The 20,690-nt window shown below is 39.7% G+C and overlaps 1 protein-coding gene and 1 pseudogene across 8 annotated transcripts in view; one reads left to right on the forward strand and one right to left on the reverse strand.

Annotated features, from left to right (window-relative positions):
- Positions 1–20,690, forward strand: part of ARHGAP26 (Rho GTPase activating protein 26) — a 470,178-nt gene that overhangs the window by 315,509 nt on the left and 133,979 nt on the right. The gene's annotated exons all lie outside the window — the stretch shown is intronic.
- On the reverse strand, positions 7,752–7,823 carry LOC115844254 (small nucleolar RNA U3; annotated as a pseudogene).

A 20,690-nucleotide genomic window follows, 5' to 3' on the forward strand; every position in this document is an offset into this window, starting at 1 on the left:
CAGTACCATACTGTTTTGATTACTATAGCTTTGTAGTATAGTTTGGAATCAGGGAGTGTAATACCTCCAGCTTTTTTATTTCTCAAGTTTGCTTTGGCTATTTGGGGTCTTTTGTGGTTCCATACAAATTTTAGGATTATATGTTCTAGTTCTGTGAAAAATGCCATGAGTATTTTGATAGTTTACCTGTGAAGCTGTCTGTTTGGTAGAGTTTACCTGTGAAGCTGTCTGGTCCTGGACTTTTGTTTCGTGAGTGTTTTTTGATGACTGATTGCTAGTGATTGGTCTGTTCAGATTTTCTGTTTCTTCCTGATTCAGTCTTGGGAGATAGAATGTTTCTAGGAATTTATCCATTTCTTCTAGTTGTCTGATTTGTTGGCATATAGTTGTTTTAGTAGCATTATTATTCTTTGGTATCAGTTTTAAGTTCTCTTTGATTTCTGATTTTATTTATTTGGTTCTCCCCCTCACCCCACCATGAGTCTGGCTAACAGTTTGTCATTTAAAAAAATCTATTGAAAAACCAGCTCTTACTTTTATTGACCTTTTCTATTGGTTTCTTAGTTTTTATTTCATTTACTTCTGCTTTCATCTTTATTATTTCCTTCCTTCTGATAACTTTGGGTTTTGTTTGTTCTTTTCTAGTTCTTTTAGGTGTAAAGTTAGGTTATTTGAGATTTTTCTTGTTTCTTGAGGTAGGCCTGGATCACTATGAACTTCTCTCTTAGAACTGCTTTTGCTGTCCCATAGATTTTGGAAAGTTGTTTCCATTTTCATTTGTCTCCAGGGATTTTTAAATTTTCTCTTTGATTTCTTTGTTGACCTATTGGTTGTCTAGCTGCATGTTGTTTAGTCTCCATGTGTTAGTTTTCTTCTTGTAATGGATGTATTGTTTCATACCATTGTGGTTGAAAAGATGCTTGATATGATTTCAGTTTTCTTAAATTTACTGAGACTTGTTCTGTGGCCTAACATGTAATCTATCCTGGAGAATGTTCCATGTGCACTTGAAAAAAAATGTGTACTCTGCTCTTTTGGAGTGGAATATTCTGTATATATCTGTGAAGTCAATTTGGATTAATGTGTCATTCAAAGCCAATGTTTCCTTATCAATTTTCTGTCTAAATGATCTATCCACTGATGTAAATGGAGTATTAAAGTCTCCTACTATAATTGTGTTACTGTCAGTTTCTTCCTCTGTTTCTGTTAATATTTGCTTTATGTATTTAGGTGCTCCTATGTTGAGTGCATAAATATTTATGAATGTTATATCATCTTCTTGGGTTGACCCCTTTATCATTATGTAATGCCCTTATCTTTTGTTGTATACTGTCTTTTTTTTATATAAATTTATTTATTCATTTATTTATTTTTGGCTGTGTTGGGTCTTCGTTTCTGTGCGAGGGCTTTCTCTAGTTGTGGCAAACGGGGGCCACTCTTCATCGTGGTGCACGGGCCTCTCACTGTCGCGGCCTCTCTTGCTGCGGAGCACAGGCTCCAGACGCACAGAGCTCAGTATTTGTGGCTCACGGGCCCAGTTGCTCTGTGGCACGTGGGATCTTCCCAGACCAGGGCTCGAACCCGTGTCCCCTGCATTGGCAGGCAGACTCTCAACCACTGCACCACCAGGGAAGCCCTGTATACTGTCTTTTAAAAGTCTGTTTTGTCTGATATGAGTATTGCTACCCTAGCCTTTTCTGTTTGTTTGTTTCCATTTGCATGGAATATGTTTTTCCATCCCTTAACTTTCAGTCGTCTTTAGATCTGAAGTGAGTCTCTTGTAGGCAGCATATAGATGGGTCTTCATTCAGCCACCCTGTGTCTTTTGATTGGAGCATTTAGTCCTTTGATTTTTAAAGTGATTATTGATAAGTATATACTTATTGCCAGTTTGTTAATTGTTTTCTGGTTGTTTTTGTAGTTCTTCTGTGTTCATTTCTTTTCTTAGTCTCTTCCCTTGTGGTTTGATCATTTTCTTTTGCATTATATTTAGGTTCTGTTCCCTTTATTTTTTGTGTAGCTCTTGTAGGTTTTTGGTCTGTAGTCACCATGAAGTTCATATATATCGACCTATATAGATGTAACAGTTTATTTGAATCTAAGAGTTGCTTAAGTTTGAACACATTCTAAAAGCAGTAAATATTTCCTCCCCCTCCATGTTTTGTTTTTTATGTCATATTTTAATTTTGTGTATTCCTCAACTACTTACAGTTGACTTTAAATTACTGCTTATGTCTTTTCACATTCATACTTGCTTTTTAAGTGCCTGATCCACTGCATTTACTATATATTTGCCTTTACCAGTGAGATTCTTTTTCTTTCATTTTTAAAAAATTTCTAGTTATGACCTTTCTTTGCCACTTAAAGAAGACCCTTCAACATTTCTTGTGAAACCGGTTTAGTAGTGGTAAACTCCTTTAGTTTTTGCTTGTCTAGGAAACTCTTTATCTCTCCTCAATTCTGAATCCTTGCTATGTAGAGTATTCTTGGTTGTAAATTTTCTCCTTTTAGCACTCCCTTCTGGCTTGTAAAGTTTCTGCTGAAAAATCAGCTGGTAGCCTTGTTGGGATGGGGCGGTTCCCTTGTATGTGACTAGTTGTTTTTCTTTTGCTGCTTTTAAAAATTCAGTTTTTAACTTTTACCGTTTAAATTATGATATGTCTTGGTGTGAACCCTTTTTGGTTTATATTGTTTGGGACTCCCTGGACCTGGACCTGGATACCTATTTCTTTTTTCCTTAACCCAGGTTAAGGAAGTTTTTAGCCATTATTTCTTGAAATAAGTTTTCTGATTCTTTCTCTCTCTTTTCTCTTTCTGGGACCCCTATAACGTAAATGTTAGTACACTTGATGTTCTCACTGACGTCCCTTAAACAATCCTCATTTTTCAAAATTCTTTTTTCTTTTTGTCATTCTGATTGGGTGATTTCCACTATTCTGTCTTCCAGATTGCTGATCTCTTCTTCTGTATCATCTAATCTGCTGATTCATTTCAGTTACCATATTCTTCAGCTGTGATTTGTTCTATCTTATATTTTCTAATTCTTTCTTGAAGTTCTGTCTTCTTCCATTCTTCTCCTGCATTCAGTGAGCATTTTAATAACCATTACTTTGAACTCTTTATCTGGTAAATTATTTATCTCCATTTAATTAAGTTTTTTTTTCCTCCTGGGGTTTTATCTTGTTCTTTCATTTGGAACATACCCTTCTGCTTCTAGTTTCTTTCTTTTTTCTTTCTTTCTGTGTTTGTTTCTAAGAGTTAGGCAAAACAGCTACCTCTCCCAGTCTTAAAGGCATGGCCTTGTGTAGGAGTGTTTCCTTTGCAGACTGCATGTGCTGGGCAGGTTTGGCAGGCTGGTTGGCACTGGAGTGGGAGTGGACTGGGGTGGGATCCCAGGGCACACGGGCCACCCTGGCAGAACAACTAGACCTGGAGTATGTAAGGTGTTATGATTCTTGACATGAATAGACGTATCAGAAATTGTTTTATTCATGGTTAAGTCTGATCTTACTCAGTTGAAATGTAAGGCAAACCTAATGCAAACGTCATGCGGCTTTCTGTTCTTTGTAATGTCCCCCTTATGACATGTGGAGAATCCAGAAATGAATGCTGGATAAACTAACCTACAAAAGACCCAGAACTGTGCCTCATTTTAAAGTAAAACCAAAAGAATATTCCAAAGTGAAGCACTTTCAGTAGCAAAGATTCTAAGCTCTATGTCAGTTCCTATTAAAGGAGGCTGTCCTTGTATCCCTGTGCTCTTTGGGATTTGGCAGCATGTTAAAAACTGTGTTCTCTGGTGTTACTGATAATTAGCAGCTTCTCTGATGAAGCTGGCTTGAACAGAGCTTAGCTGAGATAAACAGGGCAGCCCAGTTGGCATCATTCATGCCACCATGTATTAATTTATTGAGCACCTGTGCTAACAAGGCACTAACTTATCCAAGATGCTGATGATTTATTTCTATTAGGAGGTGATATGAGAAAGCATTGGCCCAACAGGTGAAAGGTACAGATCTTGAGTTTTTACAAACTCATTTTATTCATGATCTTGAGCAAGTGTACCAGGGCTCAGGTTTCTCCATCTATAAAATAAAGAGGATTATTTTTGCATTAAAAAAACACACACACATACATACACACAGTGCAGTTAAGGAAAACAGAGTCTAGAAGGATACCCAGCAATATCTTAACTGTTGTTATCTGTAGGTGCTTATGTTTTCTTCTCTTGCCTTCTTTATATTTGAATTTTTATAAAATGTGTGCTATTTACAAAGTTATAATTGTTTTTAATGAATGGCGCAGATTCTTTGATTCTGAGCCTCTTTTAACTTTGAAGACATCTATGATTTTATGCACAAGACTTGGTAAAACAGGACAGGACAGTCAATGCTTGGGCGTTCTGAGACAGAATCCCTTTGGTCTCCTTTTGCTCCCCATCTTTTGTCCACTTCCCTGCTCATTTGCATTTCTACCTGAGAGTGGGCATCAGAGAGAAAGGAGAATATATCTTAGCAATGCTTGAGATAGGGGTAAAAAGCTTTTGTTTTTTTCCCAACTAGTCTTACTAATGACTTTTAACTATACCAATTTTTTTTCTGACTTCCTTAGCCATTAGTTCATTGAATGTGAGCTTTACTGTTAGGGTAGAACTGGTTTAAAATAAAAGAACAGCAGCAAAAAAACTGCATTGTTTTTTGTTTCTGTATTGTATCTTTTTGTCCCATTTTTAGGTACTGTGAGGGTCCACTGGCTTTTCATTCAACATAGACCCCTTTCTTCTCTTCTTAGACTCAGTCTATTCCAGCCTATCTGGTATCTTGAGCTTCTTCCTCCTACCTATGTGCCCAGATCTGCTAGAGCTGGGGTTGGAAAACCCTGCTGCTGGTTTTTGTGCGGCCCACAAGCTCAGAACGGTTGTGTACAGTTTTCAATAGTTGGAAATAATCAAAAGAAGAAAAACAGTTCAGGACACATGAAAATTATATGAGATTCAAATTTCAGTGTTCACAAAGTTGTGTTGGAACAGAGGCACATTTCTTTATTTATGTATTATCTCTGGCATCCTCCGAGTTACGCTGGCTGGTTGAGAAGTTGCAAGAGAAACCATATGGCCCTCAAAGCCCGAAATATTTACTGTCTGGTTCTTTAGAGAACAGGTCTGCCAACTCTACGCTGGGGCCTCCTTTTTCATTGGATATCTTCAAGTCTAAGACCTGTTCAGACGTGCTAACTCATTCAAGAGCTATTTGTTGAGTGCCTACAGCTTGCCAGGCACTATGCTAGACACTGTAGCAAAGAGAGCATGAGGCCTTCCCTGTTAGGAGGAACTCACAACCTAGAGAGGAGCATGGATATGACCACAGGTAAACTACAGCACAGATCTGTGTGCTAGTGCCAGGTGTGAGGTAAGGGCTATGGGAACCCTGGGGGGGGTGCCCTAACTCTGCTTGGGAAAGCAGGAAGAGAGGAGGTCATCAGCAGATAATGGATAACACAGTCTTGATAGCTTAAAGCTGTGTTGTTCTACATTGGTGACTTTTATTTAGTTTTTTTTTTAATTTTTATTTTATATTGGAGGATAGTTGATTAACAATGTTATGTTAGTTTCAGGTGTACACAGTGATTCAGTTATACACATACATGTATCTTATTGCGGGGGGCGGGTGCTGCTCCAGGTCTTAGTTGCAGCACGTGGGATTTTTTTTTTTTTTTTAGTTGTGGCATGCGGGATCTTTTAGTTTTGGCATGTAGGATCTAGTTCCCTGACCAGGGATCAAACCTGGGCCCCCTGCATTGGGAGTGAGGAGTCTTAGCCACTGGACCACCAGGGAAGTCCCACATGTATGTATTCTTTTTCAGATTCCTTAGTGAAAACTCTCGAATTGTTCCACTAAAGTTAATTGTTACCTAGAACGAAAGTTTTCATAATTTTAACGAGTGTGCCTTTAACATTTCAATTGTACATTGTACAATGTACATGTTGATCCTGTTACAGGATCAACATTTTATAGAGCTATGTAAATAAACATTGTATAGAATGACTTTAGGTTATCATCATCAAAATATAAAATTTTCTTTTAAGAGCCACTATTAGCTATCTACTTATGGGCAAAGGGGAATAGGCTTTTACATTAAAATTGCAGTTTTCATTTACTTTAAGTTTATTTTTAAATGTTTCTCAGTACTAAAAGGCTTTACGGTACTAAGGATATATATTTTTTTCTTAATGAAAAGGAGAGTACTGGGCTCCATTCATGATTTCCTGATTCATAATGTTGGGGGCTGGGGTAGGGAGGTTACAGACTTCTATTTTTAATAAACTTCCAAGTGACTTCCACCTACACTAAAGTCTGGGAACTACTACTAAGGATAGTATTGATTAAAGATGCATTTATAAAAGTTATTTTTTTTTTTATTTTTATTTGCGGTACATGGGCATCTCACTGTTGTGGCCTCTCCCGTTGCGGAGCAACAGGCTCCAGACGTGCAGACTCAGCAGCCATGGCTCATGGGCCCAGCCGCTCCACAGCATGTGGGATCTTCCCGGATTGGGACACGAACCCGCATCCCCTGCATCGGCAGGCGGACTCTCAACCACTGCGCCACCAGGGAAGCCCTATAAAAGTTATTTTTAACTTCATTTTTTAAAACTCTTTTCTCTTTCCTATCACCTTCTATCAGCCTTTGACATACACAGAGCTTTTTCAAGTTCCCTAAGACAAGTGAAGGAATCCTTCTGATTTCCTAAAGCATGCCCTCTGTCCCTCTTCTCTTCCTTTTTTTTTTTTTGGGAAAAAAAATAGAGCAAAATGTATATATTTGGAATAATTTTTCATGTGTATATTTAGACATGTATATGTATTGATGTGACAGTTAACATTTTTCTTGTTTGTTCTCTCTCATGTTGACCCTGAAATCCTCTTTGGGGTCCTCCCCAGTTTCATTCCCTTTGCCCTCCAGTGGAAAGTTAACATGAATTTTAATGTGTATCCTTTTGAACTCTGTTTTCATACTTAAAATTGATTTTTTGTGTCCACATATAACCATCTGGTATGTGTGTGTGTGTGTCTCATACTGTCCGTAAATGGTATCAGAGTGTACTCTCATTTTTCATGTGTTTTTCACTCAGTTTTATCTTTTTGAGATAAATGCTAGTTCAGTCCTGTAAATGCTGTGTAAAAATGACAGATTTATTTATCCCTTTCCCCTATTGATAGACACTTAGGATTGTTTCTCATTTTTTACCATTGTAAGCAGTGCTGCAGTGAACATCTTTGCAGACATCCTTTTGCACATGTGTGAGTTTTGACATGATGTATACCTAGCACTGGAAGTGAAGGCATATGTGCAGCTTTGCTTTTTTTAGATATTGGCAAGTCATTCTCCACAGTGACTGAATCGGTTTATCTGCCTGACATAGTTTTCATTTGGAGCAGTAGGTTCATATAGATACAGAATACTGCATGTGGCATGTCTTGTGTCCCAGGCAGTGCTCTCAGTTCTTTGAATGCATTCAGTGTGTGGGAGCCAGTATGTTACTATCTAACCTGAACTGTTAAAGATTTAAGCAGAAGTTAGCTAGGCTGTGGAGGTTGGAGTGGAGGTGGTGCAGTGGAGGCCTAGAGTATCAGGGAGGAGAAAAGAACCAAAGGGGCGAATCTCTTCATAGGCTTTTGGACCAGCTGATGTTGAACCACCCAGAGATCTGACATAGAGATACCCCAGCACCTGCCCTTCTCACTGTCCTCCCTGCAGCCTTGGCAGGTCCTGTTTTTTCTACAATAACAAACTATAGAAATGATCCCTGGAAGTATAGTCTTAGGTCCTGTTTATTCTAAAATGTGAAGGCTTTTAACATGTGCCACAGCCTCCATAAAATAGCCCTAGCACCCCTGAGACCAAGAAGCTACAAGTCATAAAGGCCTCACTGCAGGTGAGTGGGCTCCAGGGGTTCCTAGCTTAAACAGGTCTCCATGGCTGTGGGGAGCCATGTTTTCTGCTTGCAAAGATGATAAGGCCCTGCCAACTTCTTTGTGGAAGTGTCTTTTGAGGATGAGTGCAAAATTTCTAACTGGTATGAGGAATTTGTAACAGCAAACTGCGCAGACTTTGGGTCTGTTTAGCCATCTGGACCGCCCAGAGGGGTCTAAGGCCAGGACCACTCATTGCTCTGTGGCTTCTCAGTGATGAGAGAGGGGCTCTAGCTGTTGGTCCTTGGCTCTCATCTTCTGGGGTACAGGCTGAGAATATCTCTCTTTCCCCAACCCTGGTTGCCAGGAATATCTTTAGGCCCCTGATTACCAGCCTCTAAAGGCCAATTAGTGTCTGCCTGCCTTGTTTATTCTACCACCATTAAAGTGAACCAACACATAACTACTCTGTTTCCTACTTCCTGTGAATGAACAGGAAGTGGAAGGAAGGAAGCAAGGAGGTTGATGAAGAGAGAAAGAAAAGTCTTAACAAAGACTTGGTTCCTGCATTAACCAGCCAATAACATTATGGTGACTCAATAAAAAATGTTTGCCAGTAGGTAAAGTAAGCCAGGACACCAAGATGATGTATCTAGCAGGGTTGGGACTAGGGTGAGGGAAGAGAGACACCTGGGATGTACAATTTAAGGAGACGATGACCCTTAACAATCCTGAGAGGGAGAGCCTCTTTAAATTTAAGTAAGTGCTAAAGATGATCAATTTTTTTAAGTAAAAATATCTGTGAATGAGTTTGTGTGTATAAGGAAAAGGGCCTCGAACATGCACCAAATTGTTAGTAACGGTGACCAGACTTCATGGTGGTGACAATGGGGGAGATTATATTTCTCAAAAATGCGGCAAAATTATGGATGATTAGTATTACTTTTATTTCACCTTTTTATTTTTCAAATAAGAAAGGTTAGAAGGAAAAAAATGAAAATATTTTAAAATAAAGTTTTAATCTTAACCTTTTAAAAGAAATAAATAAGGAAGTGCTGAGGAGATGCTCCCTCTCAGGCTGGTTGTATGTCATCGCCTCCTAAAATTGTGCACCCCACCTGTCTCTCTTGCCTCACTTAGTCCTGGCCCTGGCTGGGTTTAAATTCCCATTTTGGGCGTTTTGTCAGCATCCAGACCTGAGTCCTGCCTCTCATTTCGCTCATCTATGGGCCATGATTAACAAGGCTAAAGAATAGACATTGGTTCAGTGTGTCATTAGTTTGCCATTTCAGATTACATCTGATATTTTATAGCAGTCAACGGGAAAGGGGGGTTTCAGATACAGAATTTCAGTTTAGAGAGGACTTTTCAGGAATGTGTATGTTGCAGCTTAGCGTGGATAATTGAAAATTGTGCCCCCCCCCCAGCCCCTCTATTAACATCAGTAATTGAAAGCTGGCTCTGGGTACCACTGTGGCGAAATAGGAACAAGTGGGTTTGATTTGCTTAGGAACTAGAAAACCACCTTAGAGACTTCTGCAACATCAGAGTTCTTTGGGCTTCTTAAGTACTTTGTCCATGGCTGGCTGGTGAAACAGGTAGTTGTGGTGGAGCCATTTAAGGGAATCAGTGGTAATAGAATAAATGAAATTTACATGACAGTTTTGTTTCAAGGAACCAGTCCTCCACTCACGCACATTATCTCCTCACCATGCTCTGCCAATCTGGACCCCAAAGGCAATTTCCAGCTGAAGTCGGCAAGAATAACATTGGTCATGGAAAAGGTCCTGGGATTACCAAATTATCACAGTTTTAACTTTTCCTTTGGTTTCTCATAACCAGTCCTGCAGAAGACCTTTCCCTCCTTCAGCTTATGTTCTGTTGGGAGTACTGAGAAGCTTAGCCACATCTGGGTGCCAAGTCAACTTGGCAGGGGTAAAGGTGTGGGAGGGCACAAGGATTTATATAGTTGACAACAAAACAAGTTAGGTGGGGTGAGCCTGTAAACTTAAAAAAAAAATTATCCTGACACTCTGAAGTAAGCGCCTTCTCCTTTGGGGACTGCTAGAGCAGAAACCCACCTCCCACCTTCTCCTTTCCCCTCTCTCTCTCCACCCTGCATGCCTGTAAGCACCTCCACTTGCTGCCCTTCACTTTAGCCTTTGTTCTTCGGTCTTTGCACTTAGCCTGAGAGTAAGACATATGGGGAGATCACCCGGGAAGCTCTGTTTGCCATTTCAGAGTTAACTGTGCTGTGCAGCTAATTTGATTATCAACATTTAACTGAAAACACCTGCAGGGGCTGTCAGAGTACAGCCAGCCTGGTAGTGTGGGCCCCATACAAACCCTTCTCACTGTCAGACTGAATTAAATGAACGTGTTTTTAAGCGTATGTGCCTTGGTTGGGCCTTGGAGCAACTCCTTGCATCGTTTTGGTGGCTCCTTGGGGTCGAGCTAGGATGCCCAGAGAGCCTGTCTTACTTTTGGACTCATGTCCTTATAGCCTTATCAAGGTAGTGTTTGTGGGAACTGACCCAGGGGTGCAACCTGTCTGGGGAAAATAAGCTTGTTTGATGCAGGCTTTGCAGGGCCTGGGTAGGATCTAGAGATAGGGGATAAGATGCGGAATTCTCTTGATGCCCAAAACCTAGGCTCTTATTGCCTCATGCTGTCTTCTCCCATTTTGAATGACCAAGCCAGCTGTCACTCAGCTTCAGGACATCTGGATGGGGAAGTTCTAATGTGAAGCCCCAGGATTGGGACCTAGCTCTATATAACAGGGCATTTTGAACTACTTCATCATGAGTTCAGATGGCCATTCCAGTAAGGGAGTGCCTGTTAGTTGCACCTGCTCACTATTATGTCCTGTGAACACAGCAGTGAGTTTTGTTTTTTTTTTAATATGGTATAAAAATACAGACTAAATCTATTATAAAGATAATTTTAGAAAGTGTTAAGTGCTCTCAGGGAAGGGAATGCAGTTAGAATGATGGGAGTGGGCAAGGAACTGTTAGATCAGATGGTCAGAGTGTGACATTTAAGTCACTACCTGAATGAAGTGGGAGAGCAAAGCCATGTGAAGAATTGGAGATTCTTCAAGGCAGAGGGAACGGTAAGTGCAAATTCCCTGAGAAAGGGGACCTGCTTGACCTGGAAACATAAATGGCTTCTTCAAGGAATAATGTCAGTGTGTCACAAGATGAATTTGGACAGCTAAGCAGGGACCAGCCAGGTAGGGTTTGGGGAGCCATGGGAGGAATTTTGAATTCCGTTCCATTAGGAAGCCACTGGACGGTTTTCAGGAGTGAGTGACGTGATCTGTTTTTTTTTTTTTTTTACATCTTTATTGGAGTATAATTGCTTTACAGTGGTGTGTTAGTTTCTGCTTTATAACAAAGTGAATCAATTATACATATACGTATGTTCCCATATCTCTTCCCTCTTGCGTCTCCCTCCCTCCCACCCTCTCTATCCCACCCCTCTAGGTGGTCACAAAGCACGGACTGATCTCCCTGTGCTATGCGGCTGCTTCCTACTAGCTATCTGTTTTACGGTTGGTACTGTATATATGTCCATGCCACTATCTCGCTTTGTCACAGCTTTCCCTTCCCTCTCCCCATATCCTCAAGTCCATTCTCTAGTAGGTCTGTGTCTTTATTCCTGTCTTACCCCTAGGTTCTTCATGACATTTTTTTTTCTTAAATTCCATATATATGTGTTAGCATACGGTATTTGTCTTTCTCTTTCTGGCTTACTTCACTCTGTATGACAGACTCTAGGTCCATCCACCTCATTACAAATAGCTCAATTTCGTTTCTTTTTATGGCTGAGTAATATTCCATTATATATGTGCCACATCTTCTTTATCCATTCATCCAATGATGGACACTTAGGTTGCTTCCATCTCCTGGCTATTGAAAATAGAGCTGCAGTGAACATTTTGGTACATGACTCTTTTTGAATTATGGTTTTCTCAGGGTATGTGCCCAGTAGTGGGATTGCTGGGTCATATGGTAGTTCTATTTGTAGTTTTCTAAGGAACCTCCATACTGTTCTCCATAGTGGCTGTACCAATTCACATTCCCACCAGCAGTGCATGAGGGTTCCCTTTTCTCCACATCCTCTCCAGCATTTATTGTTTGTAGATTTTTTGATGATGGCCATTCTGACCGGTGTGAGATGATATCTCATTCTAGTTTTGATTTGCATTTCTCTAATGATGAATGATGTTGAGCATTCTTTCATGTGTTTGTTGGCAGTCTGTATATCTTCTTTGGAAAAATGTCTATTTAGGTCTTCTGGCCATTTTTGGATTGGGTTGTTTCTTTTTTTGTTATTGAGCTGCATGAGCTGCTTATAAATTTTGGAGATTAATTCTTTGTCAGTTGCTTCATTTGCAAATACTTTCTCCCATTCTGAGGGTTGTCTTTTGGTCTTGTTTATGGTTTCCTTTGCTGGGCAAAAGCTTTGAAGTTTCATTAGGTCCCATGTGTTTATTTTTGTTTTTATTTCCATTTCTCTAGGAGGTGGGTCAAAAAGGATCTTGCTGTGATTTACGTCATAGAGTGTTCTTCCTATGTTTTCCTCTAAGAGTTTGATAGTGTCTGGCCTTACATTTAGGTCTTTAATCCATTTTGAGCTTATTTTTGTATATGGTGTTAGGGAGTGATCTAATCGCATACTTTTACATGTACCTGTCCAGTTTTCCCAGCACCACTTATTGAAGAGGCTGTCCTTTCTCCACTGTACATTCCTGCCTCCTTTATCACAGATATGGTGACCATATGTGCGTGGGTTTATCTCTGGGACTTCTTTCCTGTTCCATTGACCTATATTTCTGTTTTTGTGCCAGTACCATACTGTCTTGATTACTGTAACTTTGTAGTATAGTCTGAGGTCAAGGAGCCTGATTCCTCCAGCTCCATTTTTCGTTCTAAAGATTGCTTTGGCTATTCGGGGTCTTTTGTGTTTCCATACAAATTGTGAAATGTTTTGTTCTAGTTCTGTGAAAAATGTCAGTGGTTATTTCATAGGGATTGCACTGAATCTGTAGATTGCTTTGGGTACTAGAGTCATTTTCACAATGTTGATTCTTCCAATCCAAGAACATGGTATATCTCTCCATCTATTTGTATCATCTTTAATATCTTTCATCAGTGTCTTATAATTTTCTGCATACAGGTTTTTTGTCTCCTTAGGTAGGTTTATTCCTAGATACTTTATTCTTTTTTTTTGCAAAGGTAAATGGGAGTGTTTTCTTGATTTCACTTTCAGATTTTTCATCATTAGTGTATAGGAATGCCAGAGATTTCTTTTTTTTTTTTTTAAACATCTTTATTGGAGTATAATTGCTTTACAATGGTATGTTAGTTTCAGCTTCACAACAAAATGAATCAGTTATATATATACATATGTTCCCATATCTCTTCCCGCTTGCATCTCCCTCCCTCCCACCCTCCCTATCCCACCCCTCCAGGCGGTCACAAAGCACCGAGCTGATCTCCCTGTGCTATGCAGCTGCTTCCCACTAGCTATCTACCTTACGTTTGGTAGTGTATATATGTCCATGCCTCTTTATCGTTTTGTCACCGTTTACCCTTCCCCCTCCCCATAGCCTCAAGTCCATTCTCTGGTAAGTCTGTGTCTTTATTACTGTTTCACCCCTAGGTTTTTCATGACATTTTTTTTTTCTTAAATTCCATATATATGTGTTAGCATACGGTATTTGTCTCTCTCTTTCTGACTTACTTCACTCTGTATGACAGACTCTAGGTCTATCCATCTCATTACAAATAGCTCAATTTCGTCTCTTTTTATGGCTGAGTAATATTCCATTGTATATATGTGCCATATCTTCTTTATCCATTCATCCGATGATGGACACTTAGGTTGTTTCCATCTCTGGGCTATTGTAAATAGAGCTGCAATGAACATTTTGGTACATGACTCTTTTTGAATTATGGTTTTCTCAGGGTATATGCCCAGTAGTGGGATTGCTGGGTCATATGGTAGTTCTATTTGTAGCTTTTTAAGGAACCTCCATACTGTTCTCCACAGTGGCTGTATCAATTTACATTCCCACTAACAGTGTAAGAGGGTTCCCTTTTCTCCACACCCTCTCCAGCATTTATTGTTTCTAGATTTTTTGATGATGGCCATTCTGACTGGAGTGAGATGATATCTCATTGTCGTTTTGATTTGCATTTCTCTAATGATTAGTGATGTTGAGCATTCTTTCATGTGTTTGTTGGCACTCTGTATATCTTCTTTGGAGAAATGTCTATTTAGGTCTTCTACCCATTTTTGGATTGGGTTGTTTGTTTTTTTGTTATTAAGCTGCATGAGCTGCTTATAAATTTTGGAGATTAATCCTTTGTCAGTTGCTTCATTTGCAAATATTTTCTCCCATTCTGAGGGTTGTCTTTTGGTCTTCTTTATGGTTTCCCTTGCTGCGCAAAAGCTTTTAAGTTTCATTAGGTCCCATTTGTTTACTTTTGTTTTTATTTCCATTTCTCTAGGAGGTGGGTCAAAAAGGACCTTGCTGTGATTTATGTCATAGAGTGTTCTGCCTATCTTTTCCTCTAAGAGTTTGATAGTTTCTGGCCTTACATTTAGGTCTTTAATCCATTTTGAGCTTATTTTTGTGTATGGTGTTAGGGAGTGATCTAATCTCATACTTTTACATGTAGCTGTCCAGTTTTCCCAGCATCACTTATTGAAGAGGCTGTCCTTTCTCCACTGTACATTTCTGCCTCCTTTGTGAAAGATAAGGTGACCATATGTGCGTGGGTTTATCTCTGGGCTTTCTATCCTGTTCCCTTGATCTATATTTCTGTTTTTGTGCCAGTACCATACTGTCTTGATTACTGTAGCTTTGTAGTATAGTCTGAAGTCAGGAAGCCTGATTCCTCCAGCTCCGTTTTTCGTTCTCAAGATTGCTTTGGGTATTCGGGGTCTTTTGTGTTTCCATACAAATTGTGAGATTTTTTGTTCTAGTTCTGTGAAAAATGCCAGTGGTAGTTTCATAGGGATTGCATTGAATCTGTAGATTGCTTTGGGTAGTAGAGTCATTTTCACAATGTTGATTCTTCCAATCCAAGAACATGGTATATCTCTCCATCTATTTGTATCATTTTTAATTTCTTTCATCAGTGTCTTATAATTTTCTGCATACAGGTCTTTTGTCTCCTTAGGTAGGTTTATTCCTAGGTATTTTATTCTTTTTGTTGCAATTGTAAATGGGAGTGTTTTCTTGATTTCACTTTCAGATTTTTCATCTTTAGTGTATAGGAATGCCAGAGATTTCTGTGCATTAATTTTGTATCCTGCTACTTTACCAAATTCATTGATTAGCTCTAGTAGTTTTCTGGTAGCATCTTTAGGATTCTGTATGTATAGTATCATGTCATCTGCAAACCGTGACAGCTTTACTTCTTCTTTTCCGATTTGGATTCCTTTTATTTCCTTTTCTTCTCTGATTGCTGTAGCTAAAACTTCCAAAACTATGTTGAACAAGAGTGGTGGGAGTGGGCAACCTTGTCTTGTTCCTGATCTTAGTGGAAATGCTTTCAGTGTTTCACCATTGTGGACGATGTTGGCTGTGGGTTTGTCAAACATGGCCTTTATTATGTTGAGGAAAGTTCCCTCTATGCCTACTTTATGCAGGGTTTTTATCATAAATGGGTGTTGACTTCTGTCGAAAGCTTTCTCTGCATCTATTGAGATGATCATATGGTTTTTATCCTTCAATTTGTTAATATGGTGTATCACGTTGATTGATTTGCATATATTGAAGAATTCTTGCATTCCTAGAATAAACCCCACTTGCTCATGGTGCATGGTCCTTTTATGTGCTGTTGGATTCTGTTTGCTAGTAGTTTGTTGAGGATTTTTGCATCTATGTTCATCAGTGATATTGGCCTGTAGTTTTCTTTTTTTGTGACATCTTTGTCTGATTTTGGTATCAGGGTGATGGTGGCCTCGTAGAATCAGTTTGGAAGTGTTCCTCCCTCCGCTATATTTTGGAAGAGTTTGAGAAGGATAGGTGTTAGCTCTTCTCTAAATGTTTGACAGAATTCGCCTGTGAAGCCACCTGGTCCTGGGCTTTTGTTTGTTGAAGATTTTTAATCACAGTTTCAATTTCAGTGCTTGTGATTAGTCGGTTCATATTTTCTATTTCTTCCTGATTCAGTCTTGGCAGGTTGTGCATTTCTAAGAATTTGTCCATTTCTTCCAGGTTGTCCATTTTATTGGCATAGGGTGGCTTATAGTAATCTCTCATAATCTTTTGTATTTCTGCAGTGTCAGTTTTTACTTCTCGCTTTTCATTTCTAATTCTATTGATTTGAGTCTTCTCCCTTTTTTTCTTGATGAATCTGGCTAATGGTTTATCAATTTTGTTTATCTTCTCAAAGAACCAGCTTTTAGTTTTATTGATCTTTGCTATCGTTTCCTTCATTTCTTTTCCATTTATTTCTGATCTGATCTTTATGATTTCTTTCCTTCTGGTAACCTTCGGGTGTTTTTGTTCTTCTTTCTCTAATTGCTTTAGGTGCAAGGTTAGGTTGTTTATTCGAGATGTTTCCTGTTTCTTAAGGTAGGATTGTATTGCTATAAACTTCCCTCTCAGAACTGCTTTTGCTGCATCCCATAGGTTTTGGGTCGTCGTGTCTCCATTGTCATTTGTTTCTAGGTATTTTTTAATTTCCTCTGTGATTTCTTCAGTGATCACTTCGTTATTAAGTAGTATATTGTTTAGCCTCCATGTGTTTGTATTTTTTACAGATCTTTTCCTGTAATTGATATCTAGTCTCATAGCATTATGGTCAGAAAAGATACTTGATTCAATTTCAATTTTCTTAAATTTACCAAGGCTTGATTTGTGACCCAAGATATGATCTATCCTGGAGAACGTTCCATGAGCATTTGAGAAAAATGTGTATTCTGTTGTTTTTGGATGGAATGTCCTATAAATATCAATTAAGTCCATCTTGTTTAATGTATCATTTAAAGCTTGTTTTTCCTTATTTATTTTCATTTTGGATGATCTGTCCATTGGTGAAAGTGAGGTGTTAAAGTCCCCTACTATGAATGTGTTACAGTCGATTTCCCCTTTTATGGCTGTTAGTATTTGCTTTATGTATTGAGGTGCTCCTATGTTGGGTACATAAATATTTACAATTATTATGTCTTCTTCTTGGATCGATCCCTTGATCATTATGTAGTGTCCTTCTTTGTTTCTTGTAATAGTCTTTATTTTAAAGTCTATTTTGTCTGATATGAGAATTGCTACTCCAGCTTTCTTTTAATTTCCATTTGTATAGAATAACTTTTTCCATCCTCTTACTTTCAGTCTGTATGTGTCTCTAGGTCTGAAGTGGGTCTCTTGTAGACAGCATATATATGGGTCTTGGTTTTGTATCCATTCAGCTAATCTGTGTCTTTTGGTGGGAGCATTTAATCCATTTACATTTAAGGTAATTATCGATATGTATGTTCCTACTCCCATTTTCTTAATTGTTTTGGGTTCGTTATTGTAGGTCTTTTCCTTCTCTTGTGTTTCTTGCCTAGAGAAGTTTCTTTAACATTTGTTGTAAAGCTGGTTTGGTGGTGCTGAACTCTCTCAGCTTTTCCTTGTCTGTAAAGGTTTTAATTTCTCCATCAAATCTGAATGAGATCCTTGCTGGGTAGAGTAATCTTGGTTGCAGGTTTTTTTCCTTCATCACTTTAAATATGTCCTGCCAGTCCCTTCTGGCTTGCAGAGTTTCTGCTGAAAGATCAGCTGTTAACCTTATGGGGATTCCCTTGTGTGTTTTTTGTTGTTTTTCCCTTGCTGCTTTTAATATGTTTTCTTTGTATTTAATTTTTGACAGTGTGATTAATATGTGTCTTGGCATATTTCTCCTTGGATTTATCCTGTATGGGACTCTCTGTGCTTCCTGGACTTGATTAACTATTTCCTTGCCCATATTAGGGAAGTTTTCAACTATAATCTCTTCAAATATTTTCTCAGTCCCTTTCTTTTTCTCTTCTTCTTCTGGAACCCCTGTAATTTGAATGTTGGTGCGTTTAATGTTGTCCCAGAGGTCTCTGAGACTGTCCTCAGTTCTTTTCATTCTTTTTTCTTATTCTGCTCTGCAGTAGTTATTTCCACTGTTTTATCTTCCAGGTCACTTATCCATTCTTCTGCTTTAGTTATTCTGCTATTGATCCCATGTAGAGTTTTTTAAATTTCATTTATTGTGTTGTTCATCATTGCTTGTTTCATCTTTAATTCTTCTAGGTCCTTGTTAAATGTTTCTTGCATTTTGTCTATTCTATTTCTAAGATTTTGGATCATCTTTACTATCATTATTCTGAATTCTTTTTCAGGTAGACTGACTATTTCCTCTTCGTTTGTTAGGTCTGGTGGGTTTTTATCTTGCTCCTTCATCTGCTGTGTGTTTTTCTATCTTCTCATTTTGCTTATCTTACTGTGTTTGGGGTCTCCTTTTTGCAGGCTGCAGGTTCGTAGTTCCCATTGTTTTTGGTGTCTGTCCCCAGTGGCTAAAGTTGGTTCAGTGGGTTGTGTAGGCTTCCTGGTGGAGGGGACTAGTGCCTGTGTTCTGGTGGATGACGCTGAATCTTGTCTTTCTGGTGGGCAGGTCCACGTCTGGTGGTGTGATTTGGGGTGTCTGTTCCCTTGTTATGATTTTAGGCAGCCTCTCTGCTAATGGGTGGGGTTGTGTTCCTGTCTTGTTAGTTGTTTGGCATAGGGTGTCCAGCACTGTAGCTTGCTGGTCGTTGAGTGAAGCTGGTTCTTGGTGTTGAGATGGTGATCTGTGGGAGATTTTCGCCATTTGATATTATGTGCAGCTGGGAGGTCTCTTGTGGACCAGTGTCCTGAAATTGGCTCTCCCACATCAGAGGCTCAGCACTGACTCCTGGCTGCAGCACCAAGAGCCTTTCATCCACATGGCTCAGAATAAAAGGGAGAAAAAGTAGAAAGAAAGAAAGAAAGAAAGAGGATAAAATAAAATAAAGTTATTAAAATAAATAAAAAATAATTATTAAGAACAACAAAATGTTTTAAGTAAAAAACCAAAAAAACCGGACGGACAGAACCCTAGGACAAATGGTGGAAGCAAAGCTATACAGACAAAATCTCACACCAAAGCATACACATACACACTCACAAAAAGAGGAAAAGGTGAAAAATAATAAATCTTGCTCTCAAAGTCCACCTCCCTTTTGGAATGATTTGTTGTCTATTCAGGTATTCCACAGAAGCAGGTACATCAAGTTGTTTGTGGAGATTTAATCCGCTGCTCCTGAGGCTGCTGGGAGAGATTTCCCTTTCTCTTCTTTGTTCGCACAGCTCCTGGGGTTCACCTTTGGATTTGGCCCCGCCTCTGCGTGTAGGTCGCTGGAGGGAGTCTGCTCTTTTTTCAGACAGGACGGGGTTAAAGGAGTAGCTGCTTTGGGGATTCTGGCTCACTCAGGCCGGGGGGAGGGAGGGGTACGGAGTGCGGGGCGAGCCTGCGGCGGCAGAGGCCAACATGACGTTGCAGCAGCCTGATGGGCGCTGTGCGTTCTCCCGGGGACGTTGTCCCTGGATCCCGGGACCCTGGCAGTTGCGGGCTGCACAGGTTCCCGGGAAGGGAGGTGTGGATAGTGACCTGTGCTTGCACACAGGCTTCTTGGTGGCGGTAGCAGCAGCCTTAGCATCTCATGCCCGTCTCTGGGGTCCGCGCTGATAGCCGCGGCTCGTGCCCGTCTCTGGAGCTCCTTTAAGCAGCCCTCTTAATCCCCTCTCCTTGCGAACCGGGAAACAAAGAGGGAAGAAAAAGTCTCTTGCCTCTTTGGCCAGTCCAGACTTTTTCCTGGACTCCCTTCCGGCTAGCCGTGGTGCACTAACCCCTTCAGGCTGTGTTCTCGCCTCCAGTCCTCTCTCTGCCATCAGACTGAAGCCCGAGCCTCAGCTCCCAGCTCCGCCCGCCCCGGCGCGTGAGCACACAAGCCTCTAAGGCTGGTGAGTGCTGGTCGGCACCGGTCCTCTGTGCAAGAATCTCCCCGCTTTGCCCTCCGCACCCCTGTTGCTGTGCTCTCCTCTGCGGCTCGGAAGCTTCCCCCCTCCACCACCCGCAGTCTCCGCCCGTGAAGGGGCTTCCTAGTGTGTAGAAACTTTTCCTCCTTCACCCATGCATGATTTTTAAAATGCACATTGGTCGTTTGGAAAATATTGATTCACATCTTCCAATGTGGACATATTTCATCATATAATATTTTTTTTAAATCATATTATTCGTATCACCACTAATCTCATTTTTTAAAAGATCATTAAGTATTGGGAAGCTGTCAAGCTCATGGTGGCAAATCCAAGTTTTCTAAAATTATACTTACTGCTTGAAAGAATGAATTTTATCATTACCCCAAATACTGTTAGTTGTTTTCCTTGAAGTGACAGACTCACTTGGTTCGTTTTTGAGAAAATGTCTGCCGAATACCAAAGTCTGAATAACCACAGTTTTCTCAGTTGTTGTTTGAAGCTAAAATGGTGTTTTATAAAAAAAGATGTTTGGTTGCAGCTCAAATAATTGCACAACTGCTTTTCCTCAAGTCAGTTTTGGTATGCAGCAGAAGGGCTTTGTGTCGATTTCCTTACAATATAAAAAAGATGTGTGCTAAAAGGTCAAGATTTAACCAGATTAATAATTTTTACTACTTTAGGGTATTTTAAAGTAAAATTGTGTTTTTGTTTTTGTTTTTTTTAACATGTGGGTTTGTGGTAGTGAAGAA

This window comes from Globicephala melas, chromosome 3, assembly GCF_963455315.2.
Source record: "Globicephala melas chromosome 3, mGloMel1.2, whole genome shotgun sequence".
In the NCBI taxonomy this organism is placed as follows: domain Eukaryota; kingdom Metazoa; phylum Chordata; class Mammalia; order Artiodactyla; family Delphinidae; genus Globicephala; species Globicephala melas.